The sequence below is a fragment of the Ciconia boyciana genome, chromosome 8 (genome assembly GCF_034638445.1).
Source record: "Ciconia boyciana chromosome 8, ASM3463844v1, whole genome shotgun sequence".
Taxonomy (NCBI): Eukaryota; Metazoa; Chordata; class Aves; order Ciconiiformes; family Ciconiidae; genus Ciconia; species Ciconia boyciana.
Genome location: NC_132941.1, coordinates 7,047,878 through 7,072,953, shown reverse-complemented (window position 1 = coordinate 7,072,953; position 25,076 = coordinate 7,047,878). Strand labels below are relative to the sequence as shown.

Here is a 25,076-nt window from a genome sequence, read left to right as displayed (position 1 = left end):
TAAAGGAAATTGATATCAAGATTTAATGTTTTTTTTTCTTCTAGTTCTGCTAGGGAAAAACTGAAGTATAGGAGTGGCTAGAGTTAAGGAATAGTTCATTCAGTGACCATTTGGGGGGGAAGTGTGGAGAAACACACTAGTCTTGGGTCTAATCTCAATATTCTATTCTTTTTCTTATGATTGTCCTAAAGCATCCCATTACTACTTTCAGAACTGAGCTGGGCAATTTATTAAGTGGAACTTTGCCTCTGTAGATACTTTGTCATTCTAGAAAAAATTTACCCAGAAGTTAAAAGCCTGGAACTGATTTCTAAAGTACAGACAATTTGTATCTGTTATGTATAATTACTAGGATGTCTAGCACTAAAACTCTAGTTCCTTTATATTTTGTTAGATCTTAGCTTATTAACTTCTAAGATGAATTCTGTGACCAAAATAGTATTTTTCACATCAATACTAGTTGCTAGTGAACAAAGTCCTAGTCCAAACCAAACCTTCTGTGTTGGTTTTTTTTTTTTTACTTGCTAGGCTTCTATAGTGCTCAGAGAATGCTGATGACCTTACCACTGTAAAGTCCCTAAGTATATATTTTATTGTTATTGGTGCATAGTAAATGGTATATTACTTTTAATTGGTTGAATTTTCTTAGGTAATTTGGACTGAAGCTGAGAAGATTCAGCTCTTCAGAAATCTATTTAAGTGGCTGCAGTTATATACATAATTGATCCATCAACCAGGAGTTCAGTGTTGATCATCAGAATAGATCATAAGTCCTCCCTCTGTCTTCTGTAATTTGCTTTTTCCAATTACATAATGTCATTGTTATAATTAATAGCATTAAACATTGATTTTGGTTTAGTCATTACCATTTTCTCTGCCTCTCTTTTTAAATGAGGTTTGGAGTTATTGTAGCAGCGAGTGGGACCTGGGAGGAACAGAAGATGGCATTTATGTGTCAGCTGTAACAAACCTGACTCATGCCCACTGCAGTGTGGCTCTTTAGCTGAGATGGGGTGTGTTGTAGCCCAGGACCCCACTTTTGCAGAAGTTCAAAAGTATTCTTCTTCCAAACACACAGTGTTGAAGTCTGTAGCAAAGCTGGGAAGAGAAACAAGGAGCTCCAGCCAGCACATCTCTGCTCTGGGGAAGGCTCCTTCTCTTGTTTGCATACCAGCTGTTCAAAGAGTCACAAGGACTTTGCATCTAACCACATTGTGCCTCTTTGTAAGAGCAGAACTCCTTTTTCTGTCCTGTCTTGTAGCTATGGGCTTTGTCTGCAAAGTACCTCATGTCCCACCTCCTGCAAACTTCTTAGAAGACCTAGGCCACTCTCTGCATATTCCTGGGCTGCATACTGTAAAGCAGTATGTAAGGCATACTGTAAGGCAGTATGTATGGCTCCCCAGAAATTTAGAATTATTCGTGGACTTATACTGTGTGTATGAGGTGTTTTGCCTTTGTTTTCTTGCACCCATTATTATAGGGAGAAATGTCATTACAGAATGGAAAGCACAGGTAAATCGGTCATGATGTTTGGTGGGGATGTCCGTGGGTGAAGCTCGTTTGAGCTCACCACCTTTTATGGAATATAATTAGTGGTGGAAGATAATTAATTAAATTGCTTTGCCTTTCTGAGTTCTTGCTATATTTGGACTTGGCTTATTTCTTGAGCCAACAGGTCATGGTTTTATAGACATAACTGCCTGCAACTGGTGTAGGAGTCAGTGTATACAAGTAGAGCTTCACTGTCAGCAATGCATAAAGCAGGACTCCAGAGGAAAAGAGTTGAAAGATGAGAAAGGCTGTAATACATATGAAGCAAGTGTCTTCCATCTTGCACAACAAGATCCTTCTATGTGTGAATTACAAACTTTTTTTGGAAAGTCTGGAAAAGAACCAGACTAGTGAAAATCTACAGATGGATGGAATGGGGAGGGTAGAGGGTTATTTTTATAAGATTGGTAACTGTATTCTCAACTTCACTGTCGAATGGTCTGGTGATCTTAGTAAGTTTGTAGTTCAGGTGGATACATGTGAGCCATTTTTTAAGAAGCCTGAGATGAAATATGCTAGAAAATGGGAAGATGTAACTGTTATCAGAATCCAAATGAAGTGAGTTAAATTGTTCTACTTGCCTAGGGATGACTTAACATTAAGAAAGGACATGCCTACCTTCAAAGTAAGTTAGTTTCTTGGACCTGGAATGGAAAAGAGGGAGGAAGAGAGAAAACCCTGCCAGCCAAATGCAAAAAAGCAGGTTGGTATTGCAGCTATGACATACCCTCCATTGTACACGTTAATCAAAAAACATGAGGCGCTCTAGCACTTATGAATAATTCAGGCCACTGAGAGGAGGCCATTAGACACTGACCCAACACAAGCCTGGTCCCATCAATCTCTGTTTCTGAAGGAAGCCCAGGCAATGGCAGCATCCTTTTGAAAGAACCAACACAAGACACTTTTGATTTGCAAGCTAAAGTGGCCCTCAAGTAAGAAAATCAATTCCAACACAAAATGACATATGAGTTTTATTAAGTCAGCATCGTCTAGCCTGCATTATTTAATAGTATGAGCTACTCTGACCTCTGTGAAGAGTTAAACTGCATGAGTGGAATAAAGTATTCTTCAGTTTAGCTCCAGAAGTCAGTCAAGAGTTAAGGTAGAAACAGTCTGGCAAAGCTGGATTTACCTACTATTTATGTCCTGGAATAACAAGTAGGTGAAATGTAAAATCTCAGGTCCAGCTAAGTGTTGCAAATAAGATCAGGTGCTTCTTTTCAGTACATTTGGTTGCCATCAGGTCTGAAAAAGCTACAAGAACAGGTTTTCTTTGTGAGAGAGGGAAAAACAGGGGGGAAAACCCCCCTTCTGGTAGCTTTTTGGTTCTGACTAGAGTAGGAAACTTGCCAGAATCCATTCTTTCCTGATATTTTGGGACCTGTGTTCTAGATGTAAATAGGAAAGCAGCAGTTTGGAAAGCAAAAAACTGTACACAAACACAATGAGGAAATGGATTTTATTTTTTTCCATACTATTAACATTTGAGGATTGCAACATTTATTATCAGTCCAGAAGGAATTGGGAACTTTCAAAGTTTAGGAATGAAAGAGGGAGTGCCACATCTAGGAGTGGCCCATAGCTGGGAGATATTTTCACCTGATGTGGGAGATAGATGTTTTAGTGTCTGCTATTGGCTCTATAGGATGTGTTTCCAAATGTTTCCTAATTCTCTGGATTTGATTCGAAATCTTACACTTGATAATGCTTCCTTGACAAAAGTGTCATTAAAACTGCTATATTCTGAAAAACAATAGTTTTAGCAGATGTTCTTTTTCTGCTGAGGAAAAAATGACAGTGTTTAAGATTTTTTTTTTTTGAAAGTAAAGATGTGTGAAACTTTTCAGTCCAAAGTTCTCCCCCTAAAAGTGTTCATTTTGCTGGTTTATTTTGGCTGCAAATGTTTTACCTTATAGGTTCTAAATGAAATGCTTCAGTGTGATGTTTCCAATGGACACTTCATTTTAGAATTGTCTATACTTTTTTTTGTTACAGATTAGAAAAAGAAAATCTGTTCTTGCTGATGAACTTTTTTTTTTTTTTTTTTACCTTTTCTATTCAGCCAGGAATGTGGAAAATCAATTATTCACACAATTCTATTTGAGTGAAGGCTTAGGTCAGGTTGGTTCTTACTTTACACTGCCATTCCAATTATTTTATAATATATGCAAATTCCCTTTGGCTCTTTGGCACTCTGATAGTCTAGTCTGTCAAACCTTGGCTGCCTAATTGCATTAAAAATGAGACTCATCAAGCAAATCAGATGCAATTCTACCCTTAACAGTTCTAATTGTTAAGAAGGCTCACTCAGTTGTTAAAGGGACCTATCCTTTGATAGTACTTTTTTCTTTTTTTTCCTACAGATAAGGACTTTATAGTGCAACTCAACTCCTAAGAGTGGAATGTAAAGCTACCTTTGGGCTCTGGTAGTTTCCCCACCAGCAATGTGTAAACTAGACTCCCTAATATGACCAGAAAGAAATGCAAGGCTTCCTGAGATGTCACTGAAGCCTGTGCTGAAGGCTCCAACGTGTGCTGTTGAGATGGCACAAAAAGAGGTTTTGAGACCAGTAGTCCGAGCTCCTACTCCTGGGCATAGGCAATCAGTGCTTTCAATGAAACCATTTAGGAAAAGGTCTGAGCCTGAGGATGGGGCTCTGAGTCACTTGTTTCCTTCAGTAGTGAAGCCATTTCCCCAGGGACTTCAGTTTCGCAAGCCCAACTCTACCCTGTTGATTAAGGAATCCCATGACTTGGACCACAAGAAATTTTTCATCTATTTCGGTTACAATTAAAGGCAAAGAAATTTAGCATGTAATTTGCTGGCAAGCTGCACCCCCTCACCTCCCCTCCATTACCCCCTAACCCTTATGCTTGTTTTCCAAATTTGGGTAATGATGAGACTCAAGGGAGATGTGAATTATAACTTGTCTGTGGCTTGGCTAAAGAAGAAGGAACAGACGTTGTTTCCATCTGGACTGTGGTTTTATTTATTTTCTCCCCTTTACTTTAAATAAAGGAAGTTGAATTTCTTTAAAAAATTACTGCAAAAGTAAATTAACCTGAGTTTACTGGTAGTGAGAGTGTGGCTCCTGAACAGCCCTTGTCTAAATGAGTACTTGTTGCTTATATAAAGTGCATTAACATTACGAGAACATCTTCAAGACGTGCAGCACCTTGTAGAGTTGCGAGGGTCTGCTTACAGGAGCAGCTTGCTGAACGCTAGCTGTGCAAGAAACTTTTTACGTACTGCCTCTGCCTGTGCTCTCTTGCTAAGTGGGGTGTCCAAACAATTCCTTCTGCAGGGGGAGGAAAAAAAAAAAGGGCTGTAAGTGTAAGGATGTCCTAGATTTTGAGCTGAAAGAAGCACTGTCAGCCTCTGAATCCCCTGCAGCCTCTGGCCTTATAGGAGATGGATTGTGTAGATATGCAGTGCTACAGCTAGAAAAGCTGGTAACTTCCTTTTTAATTTAGCTTCTTACAATGAGCTGAGAGCAAGAGCTAAATGCTTTGCCTTTGCAGGTTTTCCAAAAAGATACAAAAGGCTGCAAAGACCAGCATCTGATAAATGGAAATGAAAACACAACTTGAGAGACTAGCAGAGACAAAGTGAGGATAAGACCAATTAACAGCAGTTAGGTGGTTTATGCTATTTCAGGATTAATTTCTAACAGTGTGGGCTACTATTCCTGGGCAAATGCCATTAGTTTGACATCATCTAATTCTTCCTTAATCCACTGATGTGCTCTCCTGGGTGCTTAGGGAGTTCCCACATCTCCAGTGATTTCCCTGCAGTCTCCAGGAATGCTTGTGGTGGCTTTTGGAGCACTGCAGTGAAGGGTGAGGACCACTTCCACATTACAAAACCTCAGCGCCAGCTGTAATATTTCTCTTAATCTTCTGACAAATTTAGAAATCAGTTTGCAGCTAAGTTGTAGGACATACAAAGGAGCATCTGGACAGCCTTCTCTTATGTCTTTCTTCTGCTTCAAAATGACTGTGAATCTCCACAATATGTTTCCATATATCCTTAGACCATAACATTGGAAAATGTACATATGGCTCTAGACTCAACAGGGGTGGTGTGAAAATAAAGCTGGGGTAGAAAAAAAGAGCTGTAACCCCAAGTGGAAGAAACAATTTCCTATCCTGTTGTACACAGGGACTTGGGTCTGTTTTCCCTGAGTGAAATTTATCCCTAGAGGACAGGAAGCCCACCAAAAATCCTACTGAGGTCCTCTTTTGAGAAATCAAAGGAGTCTTCTCTGAGCAGAAAGGCAGAACACAAATTCCATCTTGTTCTTGTTCTTTGTTCCATTGAATGTTATTAGGACCTGTTGAAAAATGTTATGTTTTGCTTTTCTCTGGGCTTTACATCCACTCTTCAAGTTGTTTGCCTTATTGGAGGTAGAGGCCATTTAATTTCCCGTTCAAAATCTGTGGCATATAGAACATGCATGCTGCCTCAGTTATGCACACCCACGCCCCACACATCAACGCATAATTTGGGGGGGGGAGCAGATTTTACTTTTGTTCTTTCTCAGATTGATTTTTCTTTAATTAACACAAGACGTGTAGACAGAGAGGGTGCAGCTGTTGGAGCAGTAGAAAACTGAACACATGCAGTGATGGACTACAGTAACATACCCTATCTCCTGTCAGTCATGTATGTATATTATATCATGCTTGCTGCCTGCTTCTCTTAAAGGAATAAAAACAAATATCCAGGAAGGAGCCATTTGTTTAAACACAAGCATGAAGAACAACTGGATGCTTGTGTCTGGCCCTTCACTGCTATCATGTCTGAGGCCCCTCATGCATTAGATCACATGTGAAGTCTTTCCCTTTCATTTTCCCTTTTGGTAAAATGGCAAATGGTTTGTCCTAATTCAGTAACTGATGTATTTAAATGCCTTGGCCCAGCTCCTGAAGCTTGCTGAAATATATAATTCAATCTTATCAGATCCTGTTACACTGCTTCCTTGTTGACCATATGGTGGCAAAGTTCTGAGAAAGGAAATAGAGTTGGGAAAGAAACAATGAGAATTGTTCCTGCTTCTGAATGATATATGGGGTTTACTTAGTTCCTACTGTTTCCTGAAAGGGCACTCTGGAGAGAAAATTACTCTGTTAATGGTGTCTAAAGACATGCGCCTAAAATAGCTTCTGTCCTACTGTTAATAAATAATCTGCAAACATGTCACACTTCTTGGCTTTTCATTATATAAAGGAGAATACAGACTTTTCACAGTCCTGTCCCTGGGTGTGCATTTAATTTTGTCTAGCTTCCCTCATACACCAATAAATAGAGCTTTTCTCCCAAGCTCTGATTCAAGGAAAAGACTTGCATAGATCATGTTCCTAAGCTTGCTTTTTTGGTTTGGTTTGGTTTGTTTGGGTGTGTTGTTTTTGTTGTTGTTTGGTTTTTGTTTTTTTTTTTTTTAAAAAAAAAACAAGCCTTAACTATCTGGTCCCCAAACCAGCCTGTGCCTTTTATTTTTTTTTAATTTTTATTTTTGTTTTTGTTAACAAGCCTGAGAGGCATTTTAAAAAATTTCAGACCTCTTGGAGTGAGGTCATAGGACTGTCTCAGACTCTCAGCTTCTGCTCCTTGATGAAATGAATTAGTGTGTGGGAGCCACGTGTCCCATCGCAAGCGCATATTGGGTGAACCAAGATCAAACTGCTGTTATATTTTGGCTTTCAAACAATGCAGAACTTGCTGACACTGAAAAAATGAACAGACTGAAAGCACAAGCAAGAAAGGGGATTATCTTGATCTATGGATGCTTCTCCTTGGAATGCACAAACAGTACAGATGACAACCTCTCATAGCTAAAGGGGTTTTCATCTTATTACTGACACTGGTCTAGCTTAAGCAGTGTTCTCCTGTTCCCGTGTAATCCTAGCTGTGTAGCTGCTCTACCCTGGGAAGATGTGGTTTGGCTTCAAAGAGTTGTTTCATTTCTGTTCTTCCTCTCATCTCTGGTCATTCACCTTTCTCTCTCCAGGTTTGCTTCCCTTCCACGGTCTGTAGCCATCCCTTTGCAACACCTCTGAACTGGCAGCAGATTTGGCAGGGAGCTTGGACACAGAGATGGTTTCACTTAGCGTTCTTTGTTCCCGTCAGGACACATCCATCCACCGTGAGTGGGGAGTCACCCTGCAGCAAGCGCGTGGGTATGGCTGTAGGGTCTGTGGGGCTGTGTCTGTTTGGGGACAGTGAATCCCTGGCTGCAGAGTACAGAATAGATGGTGGCTGCAGTTCCTCCCAAGTTCCCAGGGCTGCATTATGTAATGCTTATATTAAAAAAAGACATGTGTTTTCTGTGGCTGAAAGAGAACAGCACTTCTTATTGTTGAGGTTTCCTCCAGAAGACAGTATAACAAATTGTACCTCAAGATGAATAACAACTAGGCTAAAATTTTGGGGACTTGACCCAAAATTTTGCATTTGTCTAGATAAGTGTGTAGATAAGGATTAAACTATCCTCTGTATGAACATCTGTATGAATTCTCTGGCTGATTTTATGTTCTGATAAATAAGAACTGGATGCAGAAGTGTCTCTTGCTTTTCCTCTCACACTTTCTGTCCTTTTTCTCTTACAGTTTCTGCTGCTCCTTTGTTTTTTTTTTTTTTAAAAACACCAAAAACCAACCAACCAACCAACCAAAAAAACCCCACCCCCAAACCAACTCTCTTCCTAAAAGGTGGTTTAAATAGGGCTGCCATCTGACTTTGCTTGCATTTTGTCTTCTCTGGTGTCATCACTCTGCTGGAAACTTGTGTCACAAGATTCCTCTTCTTATTGTAGTCATGTGGAAAAGCATGTTCCAGTAACTGTGGCTGGGGAGAGCTGGGCTATCTTGCACTGTTGCTAGTATTAACTGGTATCACCTTTGATCATCTCCATTTTAAGCCTTAATTTTGCCTTTCAAAAATGTCAGACATGATCTCATCAGGAATCTCCTATGATGTGTTTCGGGGTGGGTAATCCCAGCATGTGCATGTCCTAAACGTTATTCTCTGCTGTAGTGTCGTGGTTTAGCCTCAGTTGGCAACTAAGCACCACACAGCCGCTCGCTCACCCTCCCCCCTGGTGGGATGGGGGAGAGAAGTGGGAGACCAAAAGTAAGAAAACTCATGGGCTGAGATAAAGACAGTTTAATAATTGGGGGGGGGAAGGGAATTATTAGAATAATAATAAATTGTAATGAAAAGGAAAACAACAGAGAGTGAGAGAGGAACAAAACCCAGGTAAAAAAACCCAAGTGATACAACCGCTCACCACCCATCGACTGATGCCCAGCCCGTCCCTGAGCAGTGGTCACTGCCCCCTGGCCAACTCCCCCCAGTCTCTGTACTGAGCATGACACCATACGGTACGGAACAGCCCTTTGGCCAGTTTGGCTGTGCCCCCTGCCAGCTTCTTGTGCACCTGGCAGAGCATGGGAAGCTGGAAAGTCCTTGACCAGTGTAAGCACTGCTTAGCAACACCTAAACCATCAGTGTGGTATCAACGTTATTCTCATACTAAATCCAAAACACGGCACTATACCAGCTACTAGGAAGAAGATTAACTCTATCCCAGCCAAAACCAGGACAAGCAGTGAATTAGCTTAAAAAACTCGCTGCCGGAGGGCATTAGCAAAAGCTCAGCAGAGTTCAAAAACCCTTAACACAGGACTGTCTAAGGGCATGTTATACCAGCCATAAACTAATGTCTAATTGAAGGATGTTAATTAGAAGCTTTTGTCAGGTAATTATCCATTTCTTGTGCTTTCCTCTGAAGCAGTTTATCCTTTTCTCCAGAAGTGAGAAGTATCCAGGGTAAGAGGAGTTACTGAATTTATCCAGTGTGGCAAGTCCCACATGCACTGATGAAGTGGGCATGGGAAGATGTCTTGGAGTGCAATCAAAGTAAAAAAGGAAAACAAAAGTTCTACCTTTGTAGCTGTTTAAAGTACTACCTGGCTCTTCATTAATCCCTCCCTGAGAAAAAATTACTAGGGCCCAAAATGTTTTAAAAATAATTTACTGGCCTCCTTAGAATAATTAAATGAATAAAATCATCAGCCACACTCGCCTCTCTGCTAAACTGATTATAGTAAACCTACAATGCAGAGGAAGGAATGGGATTTAAGAAACTGTCAGTTTTGCAGAGCACTTTTATTTTTTCCTGCCTCATGCTGTTTGCTTTTCCCTGGCATTGCCCTTTGTACTGATGAATAAAGGGTTTAAGTCCCAGTGCTAGTTGGGTTAGTGTATGTCTTTTAATGTGGAGGCTTTTTGCCTGGGTAAAGCCTGAACTGACTTTATCTGTACTGAGGCTTTCTGGTGAAGGATCAGCATGCAGGATTTCTTGGTCTGACTCTGCCTTCAGCTAGCCACAGTACAGGCTAAATTATCTTGTTATTTCTCAAAATATTTCTCATCCGACAGCATTTAGGAGCTGATTGTCTCGAGCATTTTGAGATACTGGACACCGATTACTCACTGGTTGCACTTTGCTTCAAAGTTTCTTAATGGGGACAGAAAACCTTTTCTCTGAAGAGACCTGAAAAGTGCTTTGCAAATAGTAATTAACCTTCATGCCATTCCAGTCTGTTGTCAGCTGTTAACCTTGTAAGCTCTCTCCTGAATCCTTTGCTTGTGTGTGTTTGGTACCTGAACCTTGATTTAATACATGAGATGTTACCACTGTGCTAGTAAAAAATCCTCTTTTGACTCAGGGAGAAACCAAAAGTTTGGAGGTCACTTCAGTTTATAACATAAAGGGGAAAAAGAAAGTTTTGTGGACCCCAGCTGGATTTTGAGTGGCAAACAGAAAGGATAAGTCAGCATTTGGCTTTTAAACTTTTTTTTCCCCTCTCCTTTTCTTTCCAAATGGTTCTATCTCTAAGAGTTTCAGTGTGTTAAAGGAGTTTTAGGGGTTTGCACGGCAGAGCCTTGATTGATCGCTGCAGTTGAAGCTTGCAAATCTCTCAGAATGCCCCAGCTCGAAACAAGCTGCTCTCTTGGTGAAATATTTTAAACTGATCAATAACTGCTCCTTTTGTTTATAATTTAAATGCACTCTGAGCAGTGGAAATGGGCAGTTGAGAGTTAATCTGGTATCTGTAGGTCTCTTCCTGCTCTGCCTTTGAGGAACAAGGTTAGATGTTAAGAAACATTAGGCATCAGTCATGCTTGCGTCCTTCCCGTGTTCCACCAAAATCACCACCTGCACCAGGACAAAATTGCATTAATGCTGTGGCCAGCCAGTCTCCCAATGTGCACATCTCCATAACGTGTACTTACTAGCTAGGAGGACTGCAATTTCCAACACTAAAATGCCATATGATGTTTAGCAGTCATTGAGCTTCTCTGCACCTCCATTTTCCAGCCCTAAAGTAGGGAAGCAATATTGACCCGTCTTTCAGGGGTGAGGCAGAGGTGGATTACTATCTGCAAAGTACTTCTAAATTCACAGATGAAAAGTGCTTTCTTTCTGTCACAAGGTTAAAGGCAAACTGCTTCTGTGCTGGGGTCGTGATGGGCTCTTTTTGCAATAATGTCCCAAACTGCCTTGTGCAGTGCATGTATTTAGATTGACATAGATGTATTCATTATTGCTGAATTAAATGTGCTTGTACTAGCCACTGGATGTCCCAGTTTTTTTGATCTTGCTATCGCATCTCATTTTAAAGAACTATTAAAAAATTAGTGGTTTATTTTTCCTAGTCTCCAGGCTGGAAGGAGATAATTTATTTTAGCAGAGCATAAAAAGCTAAGGGGATATTAAAGCAGGGAAGGTAGACAGGGGGTATCCCAGACTCTGAGGCTCACAGGTAGTTTTATTTTCCTCAGTACTCTGGAGACTTTTTCATTCACTGAAGTTTATAAGAGAAATGGAAATGGTTTGGTGCTGATAGTGGGTTCAGGAGAATGAGCAAGTCTGTTAAATTGGAAAGCTGACACTTCTGAAATAAGATTACTACAGAATCAGGGAAACTTGTACTGTTTAATGCACTCTGATGTGGGCAATTTAATTATGGCTGAGTGGCAGAGGGGAAAAGAGCTGGTGTTGTTAATGATACATGTTAAATAGCTGGGGATGGCAGTGATGGAGTGTTCACGAAGGCCAGCCCTGCTCTAACAAGCTCCTATTTCCTCCAAATATTGAAATGCAAGCCATAATGCTAACAGCTGTTTGTGCTTCCTTCCTGTTCTTATTATCCTACAGGTAAAAAACACAAGGTCACTGAGCTAGGCCGTTTGCCAAGGAAGTTTAATTGCAAAATCTTTATTAAAGAAAAGGAAATGTTAACAGCAATGTGTCTCTAGGAATGGATTACATTTTCTTCTAATTATCCAGAAATATGAAAGCTGTGTGCAAGGGAATTACTGCAAGAATTAGCACGAGATTATGTAATCACACATTTTAATAAGGACCAAATGTACAAAGCGACCGTGGTCTACTGAAGGATTGCTGCCACCAGGGAACGAACTGCATCCCCCTTGTTTGGGGGGCTGTATCTGCCATGGCCTGATTTAGCAGCTTGTCCTCTGTGCTAAGCTCAGTCTGAAAGGGTGAACAGCATCCTCTGTGCAGCGACATGAGCAGCTACCTGAGCAGAGCTGCTGTTTCATCATTTATCTTTGAAAAATTCCTAGGCTGGTGGTACAAGCTTATGCCTTTTTGAACCAGTGAGAGTCTTTCATGCTCTCAAAATGAGTATTTTAAAGAAATCTATTTCTCTTCTGTTCTGTCATACCACTCAGCTGATATCATAAAGGGCTGGTAAGGAATTGGGTGTCCATTGCACGCATGGGAAAACTGCAAATGAGAGAACTGAGATTGCAAATTGACTGAAATCAGATCTGTGGCCTTCACTTTAATCATAAAACATCTTGCTGGAAACAAATGCACACAAACTTCACTTTCTATCTGTTTTCTAGGGATGCCAATTAGTTATTGCTCCAAGACTACTTTTTTTTTTTTTAACCATTATCACCTTGCTCATTTTTTGTATTTTTTGCATACAAATAGGGGGGGAATTCAGTACCAGGCAAGTTTTTAGACATCATCTTATACCACTATAGGTATCACTTTACCTCTCGCTAGTCCCTGTTCCTTGCTGTGGGTACAGATGTGCTTTGATTTTGCTGTTTTTGTAAGGACTTTGTGTCAGCATGAGGCCATCAGAGGGCATGTTATTCTCCCTGACTCGCTGGAGTTTGTTCTCTGTTTTCTTGGGATGCTATTCTCGAAACACAGCTGCAGTTTTATGGAAAATAGTTCTCTTTGCACAGATATTCATGAATTAAATCTTGCATATGTAATAACAAATTTTAACTTCTAGACAGGGTATTTCATTCCCCAGGGTTTCATAACCGTGTTGCACAGGTGCAAGAATTGGTTCATTTCTCAGGGAAATTTAGTCACCTCAGGGGTGTATTATGTGTTACCTGCTAAATCCATCTATCTAGTTTCTTATTCTGAGCCTACTCTGTGCTTTGCAGATGCACAAGCATTTCTTTCCCACATAGCTTTACATTATCCATTGAAAATGAATTATGTCTTCAACCCTCTAATTCACTTACACTATTTCCAAAGTTGCCTTATTGAATATTATGATCTTCTGTGTGTGCATGTTTTAATTTGCATTTGATTTAGCTCCCCAGACCTTGCAGACTGACCTTGATCATCCTTGGAAGGAGAAAAAAAAAATCCAACCACAAACTGACAACAATACACAAACTCATGCATCTATGTATATTAAAATTCAAGCTCTTTTTTAATTGTTTGAAGAAATAAAAAGGTCTCCATGTTTTAATGTAAACACACTTGTGTAGCTGGTGTTATAACGTACTCCCTTTAGAGGTAGGTTGTGCTTCTGCCAGAACCTTTGCCTCTCTGTAAAAGCAAATTGCAGAGGCTTGAATTCTTCAGTCCATCTCACCTATGACTCTGCTGTGAACACTTTGTCAGCTCTTCTCTATGCTTCAGTATTTTTGTGTCTGCAGCTTAGAAATTCCCTTTAGTTCTAGCCCTAGTGAAGTCAATCACAGCTCTTCCTTTGCTTTTATGTGGCCACAATTTTACTGGTGATGGTAAAATAACACTGCTTTAGAGCTTACTAGTGACAGTAACATTTCCAGAGTCCCAACAGAGTATGGGAAGAACTGACCAGGTCATTCGGACTGTGATCATCCTTTGTTTCCCTATTTTCCTAAATATATGTGCTCTGTCCATGGTATTGCAATGTTCATTGCAAGTAAATGTAAGTGTCCACGAACTAAAACAAATAAACAAATTTATTCCTCAAGGATTGTAGGATTGTCAACTAAGATCTTCCTAAACACTTTACAGGCCAAATAACATCACCTTCTCATGAACTAAGTATACCTGGGTGGCATTCATCCAGGGATTTCTCACTCCATGAATTGCCTGTGATCAGATCATGGTTTTTATGGGTTGCTGCCTATCCAGAATTGCCAGCCAAATGTTTTTGAGCAAATTTCAAAGTCTGTTCTGCTTGCAAAAGGTTTGCTGTGATTGCTTATTCACATAGCAGGTCTGAAATTCCCTTATCCCTTCAACAGATATTCAGTTAACCATTGCTTATGCCTTATTTCTGCATTCTTACTGTGTAACTTCTATAAACTGCAGGAGAGCTTTCTTCTCCTGATAAAATTATATCAGTTTTAAAATGAAGCCCATCTATGGCCTCATGAATCTTGTTTTTTTGCTGTTTGTTTAAGTACAGCCCGGCTTGTAGAAATACTTGCAGAACACACAAAATTACAAGGTAAAAATGCTGAATCAAAATGTATGTCAGAACATGCTTTAAGCTATCCTGGATATCTTTCCTTCTGCATTCAAAGATCTGCAAAGACTATGGTGTCTGGATTGGGCCTGTCAAGGCACAAAAAAAAAAGTCTCAAGACTTTATTTGTTCCTTCCACAGAGGATGGATATCCATGTATATAATTCCTGGAGAAAACCCACCTCCATACAAAAGCCCAAGTGGTTTCTTTCATGTTCTTTTTCTAACAATTTAAAAAAAAAAAAATCTAAATCAAGCCATCCATCCTAGAGGATGGAGAAACAACAGCTTCCCTTGAGATGAACCTCTTTGACCTGATGACTGAGCACAGATTTTATGATACTGGAATGGCAGGAGCATACCAGTTCTTTGCTTGCTCATGGTCAGTAGCTTAGGCCTTATCAGAAACTTATTCTGGTAGGATGAAAGACATCCTAATTTTTTTGTCTCTTCCAGACACATGACTGAGGTTATAGATGGATTATGGAAGAGATGAGTTTGATTGCTCTGTTTTGACACCTTTCTGTGTTTTTATTAAAACATATTTCTAATAAAATGCAATGAGGCATTTACATCAGCTGAGAGTTTGACCCAAAGACCTTGTAGCTTTTTGTGAAGACACTGCCCTCATATAAATAGCTGTTTGTTCATGCTCTTTCTCCTATTCATTATGGTAAAAGTCTGAGCTCATGTCTGTTTCTTAATGCACAAAGAGTCTATAAATTCAGGGATGCTTGAGTCATTCTTGAGTTTCATTAAGTGAAATGTTACATTATGATAAGACCGTGCAGTATGAATGTTAGCTTTTTAAGATCTTATCTTGGAAGAAAAGATTCTTTAGTTATTTTGAGCTCTGCAATTACCCACACAAATAAATCCTCACTATTAAAGAAATACAATATCTCCCATTACCAAAAAGCAGCAAATAGGATTTAGCTTGTGTTGGAGAAGAAATGCTGTCGTTTTTGTTTTTCATTACCAGAATAATTGTAGCAGATTTATTTAACCAATCATTCATCAGCTAGTTTACAAAAGCTCCTGGGGTTGCTGCAGTTGTTGGACAGTTGACAGAATTATTTAGCTGATAAATACAAAAGATAATTTGATTCAAGTGTGATTTCTGTGGGACTGAGAAAAACGCAGCAGTTGTTTTGTGTCTCTTTGGATTTAAAGAGGATGCAGAATTAGATCTTGGAGTATGAGGTAGTTTCACAGTTGGCCTCTGGAAATATCCTGCTATTTTAAAAATAATTTTAGTCATTAGTCCTGCTTGTAATTAAATAAATATAGCTACATTTTTGCGCTAATTATGCCCTCAGTCCAATAAAGCACTTAACAGGTGTATGACTTTAGAACATGAATAATCCTGCTGGCTCATATCCTTATGGTTAGAGCTGTGCATAACAGCTTGGTTCATCAAAACACAATAAACACTTTAGTCTCACTATAAGCAGTAAGTTTTAGGTGTGTGCTTGAAATTAAGCATGTATTCAATTGCTTTGCCTGGATGGTGATGAAAAATAGCCTGTTAAATTCACTACATGCTGGAAAGCTTTACTGGATCCAGGTCTGTTGGAGTAAGATTCAGGAGGGCCACGTATTTCTAATTCAGTCTGTGGTACAAATGACCTGATATAAATGCTATAATTTATTCTCGGTGATAATTGTTGTGGCACTTGTGATACTCAGTAACATTTTTGCTTGTGGATTGGATGACTTAGAAAAAGGCGAGAAGATTGATCAGAAGTCTGGAAAACATGAGAAAAGATGAGCTGAGGAGATGCTAGAGCCCTTGCCATTGGAGGTCGCTAAGAGCAGGACAATGTCCCCATGGATGACAACTACGATCAGCTCTGCTCTGGGCTAGGGGATAAACAGAGTGACCTCTGAAAGACTCTGGCCTCTGGTTCCTGAACCCGGGAGAAGCTTCCCTGATAAATATCTGAACAATTCCCATGGCAGTGGTTTTATCATTAAACAAATAGCACAAATATTTCTGATATATTTTTTCCTTTTGTAAAAAAGAAGTCTCCTTGGAAATAAATGAAATGTGACATGAGCAGTATGTTAAGTGTAGACTTGTTTTTTAGCCAAGCAAAAGTTTAATATTTATTTTCTTTGTCTTGTTGGGATCTTACCTCCCAATTGCACAATGCTTTGTGCAGATTAAAATGAAAAGCAAATCTGACATTGTTTCCTGACAAGAGCTGAGAAACTCAAAGGCCACAATAGTACTGCAAAGTACTACTATTTTTTTTTTCCTCCTTCTTAAAAAAGCCACACTTCCCAAATGGGTTGGAACGTGCTGGATAGAAGAAAAAAATGCAAAACACCACCTTTTCCAAAGTGGTCTTCTATACATTGCTATGAAGTGGATCTGACAGATATAATTCAACTGTCTAGTCTAGCTAAGTGCATAATAAAAAATTCTTCACTTAAAAATCTCAAACTCTTACCTGGACTTTAAATTCTCAAGTCCCTGGTGTGGTATGCAAGCTTAACTATCCTTGTTTTAGCGAGGAGAGAACAAGTGTCACTTTTATGTATAGAAATCAGCCGTGGAAATCCACCAAGACTATGATAGAGGCGGAACCAGAAGATCTTTTATCATTCCCCCTCTGAATCTTTTTTCTGCTGCTGTATAAAGAAGACCCAAGAAAACCATTCCAGAATTTCCATGCCTCCTTCTCTGCTTGGAACAGAGCTTTAATTACCTAGAATATCTTCCTTTGGCCTCTACACATGTTTTCCTCTGCAAGATCTTCTCTTTGTCCAACTCCAAACCAAAGTTACCCCCCCAACACTTCACCATTCCAGAGCAAGAAGATTCCTTTTTTTTTTTTTTTTTTCTCCTTCCTGGTGAGAGGGAATTGGTGGAAGAGCCCATGATCAGCAATCTAAGAAACCAATATTTTCCAGGATGTGTTGCATCAGTACATCATTATTATGCTCCTCCTCCCCCCCCCTTATTAATTTATTTATTTTATTGCTGGTGTTAAATGGTTTTGTCTAAAGCAACTCTTTACAGACCATTACTACCAGAGCAGGTGATTGTTTTCCACCAGCCCTCATGAATAATTCAAGCTGTCGGCTCACAGTCTCATCCTCAGCACTGAGGGCTCTTCTGAGGAAGCGGGGTTATTAAAGGTAACAATCATGATGAGTCTCATCTTTGAGCAGGACGCACTCATTAATCCTCGGAAGCAACCCTATCTTGAAACAAATCATACAGTGCTGGGGCTTATTCCACCTCCTGCTTTTCTCTCCCCCCCCCCGCTGCTACTTTTGATGATGCTACTGCTGTTTTTGAGATTCTGTTATAACAAGAAAGTCAAGGGACATGATAAATAATTTGGGAGAAGTAGAAGGAAGAGTAAATGGTGAGATGAGTGCTCAGCAAGCAAGCTGATTTTCTTTCTCCTTGTTCCTCTTTCTAAATTAATTTACTTCACCAGTTCTCATGCCCCTTGCAAGCTGGCTCTCTGCAAGCACTTGAATGAACATGTTTATTGGCAGAAATACTCTGGGACTCAGGGAATGATAAGACTAGAATATTAAAGCAATGAAAACTGTATACATATTCATATACCAGGAACTCGATTATTAATTCTGATAATTGGTTCTCAGCTGTGTTTACACAATGGTGGCGAAATCCTATAAGTAAATTGTGAGGTTAGTTCTGAAGTTGGCAACTGGTTTTATTCATGCCAATAATAGAAGATAACTGCGAAAATACTTGGAAACTAGCCTGTTCTCTTGGATTCACCAGTATTCAAAACAACCATGAAACATGTAGGCTCTCCTAAATGGTAATAATATCATAGTTTTTTGTTTTCTTTGCTTTGAAAGGCGATTTCATATTAGATAGTCTGAGGTTTTGTGAAGGTATTTGTCTAAAAATACAGTAACAGCTCCTGGATTCATGCACAGCTGAACTGCAGGTGGCTTATAGTCCAGCCAACTGTTTGCAATTTTAGCGAGCAAGTGAGCGGAGATTGGTCCCCCTCAAGTCTAAAGGGATGCTGTTGCTCTAGGCTCTTTGGATCATAAACGGTGCATCTCTATTATAATGTTCGTGGCATAATTGCCTATTGCTTGATATGGTTCTATAGGTTACTGGAATAGACTGAAAAGATAGATTTTTTTTTTCTTTTTCTACTTTTATGGTACTTGTCTGTTGCCATTATTTTTGCTTTTTAAAATGGATATAGAGTGTGTGGAGGGGAAAAAAAAAAAGCACATTGTTTCTGCCTTTGCTGGAAGATCCTTTCAAACATTGGGAAATATGAAAGGCGATATTGTGTCAGGAGCCAACTAAGGTTGAATATCTAAGAAAGGAAGGTATCTTCGTTAGTTGACCTTAAATTTTCCACTTAAATCCATATTTTTCTCAACTTCCCAATCAACCTGCATTGAACAAACTGCCCTCGGGACTGGTACAATGTCTGCTACTGATCACATCTCTGCATAAACCCTGTTCTGGGGATGTGTAAGGACTGGCATTCTTTCACACCCTTCTGAGAAAGCTAAATGTCCCTTTCCTTCAATCTATTAAGTTTATTGAAGAGGAGGTTAAGAGGTGATTTGATCCACTAATAGATAGTAGACAGCTCCATTAATCTAGAAGTGGTAAGTAAAGCATGTAACCAGATCCAGCGGTTGGAAGGTAAAGCTGGCTGAAGCTGAACACTGCTATTTTTAACACTGGAGGTAACTGACCACTCACCCAGTTCTGCTGTGGATTTTCCCTCCTCCATGTAAAATACACTGACTCGAACAGTAGCTGTGACTTGATGGAGAAATGACTGTGTAAGGTTTGCTGACTTCTGTTCTGCAAGAGAACAACACAGCTGTGACTGTTCCTTCTGGTCTAAAAGTCTATGAAAGATGAGAGAAATGCCACACCTACTCATCTCTCAAGTTTTCAGTACTTAAATAGGAGGGAGAAGATATGATATTATGATACTCTGTGACCAAAGAACAACAAACAATATACTGCTATAACTTAAAACAAATTAAAAAGATAAGCGTGGTCCTAAAATGTCTGTGTTCATTTGTCCTAATGCTTCTTACCTCTGCAAGAAAATAGAGAACGCTCTTGTTACGGTCTTTGTGTATAATTTTCAGGCTGTGATGTTGTTTCATCTGTCTTAGGAGGGAGCATTGGGATACAATATTAATGAAAGCAGAACTCATCACACAGAATGCACTAGTCAGTCAATAATTTTTTTCTTGTTGACCAGGACCAATATTGCCTGTGTTTTGTTTTCTTGATGGTTCTGCTGCAGCAGAAAGTGTGGGCTGACAACTGCTTAAAAGAAGAACTTTTTAAACTTATTTTTCCTCCTTCCAAGATGAACTGAGGCCTAAGCAGGGGGAAGCCAGTGGAACAACAATTCTACCACTGTTCCAAAATAATTTAACTCTTGCTTCTTTTGCTGAGCATATCAATGAGTAGATGCCAATCGAGCTTGTATACCTAATTACTGGGGCTTTAGAAACTAGGCTTATACTACTAATTTTAAGTTGCCAGAACTTGGAAAACAGGTTTTGTTGATATGGATCTGCTCAATAAGCAGGTTGGGAACCCATATGGGAAATACCTCATTTCTCTTTCTAATCCCCTGAGGCTCCTGTTTCCTGAAAAAAACACCTTCAGATTCTTCATTTGATACATATGACACAGCTGACTGCTCTTTCCCCTTCAAATTATGTAGGACAGGGCATTTATTTCAGTGGTAAATCTGTACTGTATCATGTTGTCAAAGAAATTGCTTAGTAGGAGGTGACTGAGGCATCACCCTCCCCAGGAAACCCCAGATAATCCCCTTTGGTTTTGAGGTCTGTTTTCACTTGAGTCTATAAAACAAGTTGTTGTGCTTCTCAAAATGGACTCTCTGCGTATTCTGATTCCTTTCAAGGTCACTTGGAGGACATTTGCAGCAGCATTTGATGGAGATTATGCTCTAAAGACAGGGACTGAAGAGCAGTTGATAAGGGTTTAAAAAACATTAAACTTGTTCACTTGCTAAAAGCATAAAATCACAAGGTTAAGCTTGATCATGTTCTGTTAACTTAGGATAACATTTCTGCACAAGTGTCAAGTGATGTGAATATTAATAAACCTTTACTTCAGAGTCTTTTTGTCCTCACAGCGCCCTTTTTGTGATAGTAAATCAAAGTACGTGTAAACTCTAATAGCTAGGAGTGATAAGTAGATTACAAAGCAGCAGTTTGCTTAAAAAAAAGAGACTATAAAGTTTAGATTTTAATTCTCTAAATAGGTCTTCAAGAATAAGTATCTCAGAGGGCTCTCATGCCCCCAATCTGGCCATGTTGCGAAGTGAGAATGACTCCTCAAAGACTTATAGCATTTCTAATCTGAACTTCAGAAGTGCAGATACTAGTGAGTAATAAAATGGCACATGCAGGAAGGCCAGGATTTTAGGGTTTGGGCTATCTTGTGAGAGTTTTATTCTTTGAAATATTTCATCTTCAAATAATGAACTTTAATTCTTTGAAATTTGCTAGCTAACGTAATACTTGCATTCCCACTATGAGTTGCACAGAGTTTGAATCTGCCTCCCAAGATATACGTCTTCATCTGGACTTCTACTGTGCTGTGCTCTTGAGCATGTACTGATTTGTCCTAGCCTGTTGTAGACAGAAAGATGAATAGAAGCAGTTCAAATGTAGGCTGAGATTTAAACTATAAGTGTTCTCAAAAGCTAGCATTTTCAGGTCTGTTTTCTCCTTCTGAAAAACTCATCAGTGCTGTTGATGAGGATCATGTGAAGTTGGTGTGAAAAATCTGTGAAAAAGTCTCAGTTTGTCCCAGCAACCTTGGTGTAAACCTGGGCAGATTTATGGTTTCAAGATGAGATCAGGTAATGCTGAAATTCTCATGGGGTTTCAATACCAGGTGAAATATGTTGTTTATTCTTAGGTTTTCCTTTGAACTTTGTGTTTGAACTTGTAAAAAGAGATTATTTTGGGGGGGTGCAAATTACCGCCAGATGGCAAAGGATAAGTGTCTGACAACTCTTCTATCCTGTAAGCGTTTAGTCTAGGTGAGTTTCTGGAACTGGAGGGTGGAAAAGACTGCAGGGGAGAGCTGGAAACTCGCAGCATTCCTGTCATTGTTTTCTGAGATGGCTGAATTGGCTCAGGCTACCAAAGGGCTGATGAAAAATAAGGAGATTCAGAAAATAAATAATGTTTGATTTATTTCATAGTGAAGTGCTAAAAGTTGCAATCCTCACTGCTTTGCTCTGTAAAATATCCTGTGGCAATGAGTTCCACACTTTAAGATAAAGATTTGTGTAGAAATATGCTCTTTTTAAAAGTATGTTAAATCTACTTCTTAATAAATTAAGGTTCTTTAGCTGTTTTGTTCTGAAAAATAGGGAATAGCCATTCTTGTTTTCCAATAGAATAGCTTTCAGAGCTGCAATTATGCTCCTATGTACTTCTACAACAGTCAGTAAAACATGCTCGTGACCTTCTGGGCCTCCATTGTACGTGAAGAAGTAAATAAGAAGAGCACACACCGGTTTTCACTGGCTACTGCTTGATTTTTCTGGCTTGGAGACATTAGGTCCTGCATACACTTGTACTAGATGGCTCCAAGAAACTTAAGAATTAGTGAAAATTAAAGAACAGAACGGACTCAAAATGTTTTCTATCAAGTGTGGAACAGAATTTAATCCAGCTGTTTGAGCAGCGTGAGGATGGGGCTGTGCTCCATTTCATGAGTGTTAAATGTTTGTGACTCCACTGTCTTTAAATGCTCATGCTGGAACTGTCTTCATAGCACAGATTAGGCCTTTAGATTTTTGTTTCCTTTAAAGCTGTGAGGGAAAACAATGAAGAAGAAAAGGAAAAATCAATGACTTTTCTCCTTTTTCTGTGCCACAATCTTCCTCTCTGCAGCAGTAAAATGGTTCTCCAGAGAATTATTGGCCCTCCCTTTAGAAATAGCAACCCTGTGAAGGTCCTAGCTAAAATGATTTTAGTGTAATCAATGTTCAGAACTTTAATTGTGCAGTTCAGTCCCTTTTATGTCAAGCCAGACAGTACCTATCCAAGCTCCAAAGTTTATTCTAGCTGGACTTACTCACTAAGTTGTCTGATCTTCTGGAACAGAAGATGCTTTAGATAAGTACACGTGCCCAGAAGTAAAAATCCTTGCAGCATCCTAAAAAAAAAAAAACAAACAAAAAACCAAAACACAAACCTGTTCCTACACTCTATACTTCTGACCTGACTGGGAAGGGAGAGTATCTCATGAAGACCTGGACTGGGTTATTGCTTGGGTTCAGTTCAGCAGGCATGCACAGCTCTTCTCCACCTGCCATCTGAACTATTGCTTTCAAGGACTCTGATTAATCTCATTTACTAGATTGTTGCCTAAAGGAAAAGTCTTAGATGAAAATCCCTGGAGTCTAAGGAACAATAAAAATACATATCAGCCCAGATATTTCTTCTACAATAACTCCGTATGTTTTTCTGTACATAAAGACAATTCTAGACACAAACACATATTCATTTTCCATATACAATTTCAAGAGGAACTCCAACACCATGGGAACATTATCTTTTTTATGTATATAATGCTCATGTACAATATGTGACCACTGTGGTTCCATCCACATCATTGTGCAGTTTAAACAATAACAAAATTGGGCCACCTGCCATGAAAAACCTCAGCTTGTGGCTTGACTGCTGGGGAGAAATTTCACAGGTCTCGTGGAAAGCAAGGCATGAAAATATACTGTGGGATTGAAAGTAGCTTATCAGAGGGAGAAAGTGCCTTGCAAAGTCAGAGCTGAACAGGGTATTTCATGTCTTTGGCAAATGTGGTGTGCGTGATCTGAACCATTAATCAAATACTGACAGCCTGCTTGGGGAAGCAGAGTGTCAAATGGAGGAGGGCTTGCACAGCCCCATCCAAATGGCATCTGGGGGAAAAGAAGGGGTGAAAAAACAATTAAAGGAATGTTTATGGTACTGGAACAATTTTACTTACATTTACTCTAAACGTTTGGAAATTTATATTGATCTGAGTAGAAGCTGGTGCTGGGGTTTGAGTAAAATCAGCATTCCATGTTGCCCTGTCAAGTTTGATTTATGCTGGGCATTTGACAATCACTCAGTTCAGAAACCTTTCAGAACCTTCTCATCTACTTCTTAAGCAAAGCAAATGAGCTTTAAAAAAAAAAACAAAACCAAAAAACGCCCCACCCCAAAACAACAACAAAAAAACCAATCCTGCACTAAATTTAGAGAATTCTGCACATCTGGTGAGGTTAATGTCTCTGTGATGTGTGTCCAGATGTCTTCTTAAAGGAGGTGGAAGTGTATTCAGCTTATTTATATATAGTATTTGCTGACTTCAATTTTGGCAATCTGTAATAGCTGCTTTTGTGAAAATAACATGGCTTTGTCTGCAGTTTCCCCTCCGTTTTAATATTTCTTTTATGGAATTAAAAATATTGTGTGAGGCAAGAAAGATTCTTTTATTGCATTTATTATAAATGAAAATAAAAAAAAAAATCTGGTTTGTTGCCTTTATGAATTCATGTATATATTGGAAAATGCAGAGTTGACCCTTTTGAAGCCCATGTTTTTTCTGCTCCATTTATTTTAGGAGGAGTCCATACTCGATTTTCATAGTGATGAGAGGAACATGTAGTCACTGATGTGAGAAAGAAGGTTTTAAATCTTGTGGTGCTACTGTAAATTAACAGAAAGTCATTAGCATCACTAGAGTTATATTTAATTTCCAGCAATGCCACAGAGACAGCTGATCATCAGTACAGTAGTATTTACATAGCTCTGCTACCCATGGAAATTCACAGCTAAGAAATATCTTGGGTTTTTTGTTGGTTTTGGGTGTTTTTTGTTTTGGTTGGTTGTCAGTTTGTTTGGTTTTTTCCTTCTGCTTGCATGCTCTTCTGAATTACTGCTGGCTGCCTCCTATCACCAAAAAAAAATGCTTACGTCTTGCCCGTCTAAGGTATATATTCTAAATATCCGGAGACACGTATCACTTATATTGTAACTGGGATCATTTAACTGAACTGCTTTTAGCACATTTCTAAAAGTGTGCTAAATATGTAGGCACATGCAATATCTCCTTTTATAAAGAGGCTTTATTAGAGAAATGAAAGCATCTTATGTGTTTTGGGATGGGATCTTCACAGGAGACTATGGGAGCTCAGCTCCCATACCCACAAAAGTTAGTCCTCGGGATTTATTGTTAAGCTTAAATTTGAAAAATAAGTGAACTTTTTTCCATGTGCATCATATTCACCATTTTGTTTTACCTCATCTCCACCCCAAACACCATTGTAGTAAAAAGGATGCTTCGTCTTTCCTGTATTATGCTGAAGGAATCAAAAAACCCTAACAGCAGTCAGCCCTGAGCAATATCCTGGCTGTGCATGCACTTCTCTGCATTTGCTGTGAGCGATCCTACAGACTTCATTAACTATTCAACATGCAAAAAAATGTGTGGATACCTGCCTGCTGGCTTGGAGCAACCATGGGCTGAGGAAGGTCCCGGAGGTCAATTTTCCTCTGTTCCAAAGGCTCCAGATGAACATTAAAGCGTGTGATTAAGGCCCCATTAAGGACAACGGGGTACCTGTAAAAGAGAGGGGAATCAAGTTGCAGGCAGAGTTCTTAGGAGTTTCTTGAGCAGG

The 25,076-nt window shown here is 39.4% G+C and overlaps 1 long non-coding RNA gene across 2 annotated transcripts in view; it reads left to right on the top strand.

Annotated features, from left to right (window-relative positions):
• LOC140655764 (uncharacterized) overlaps positions 1 to 25,076 on the top strand; it is a 172,128-nt gene that overhangs the window by 94,691 nt on the left and 52,361 nt on the right. Inside the window, exon 2 of one of the 2 annotated variants that reach the window (XR_012043855.1) lies at positions 7,569 to 7,733. This is a non-coding gene — a long non-coding RNA (uncharacterized lncRNA). Of the gene's footprint in view, positions 1 to 7,568; positions 7,738 to 25,076 lie in introns of both variants that reach the window. The other variant, XR_012043854.1, reaches the window with a different exon arrangement.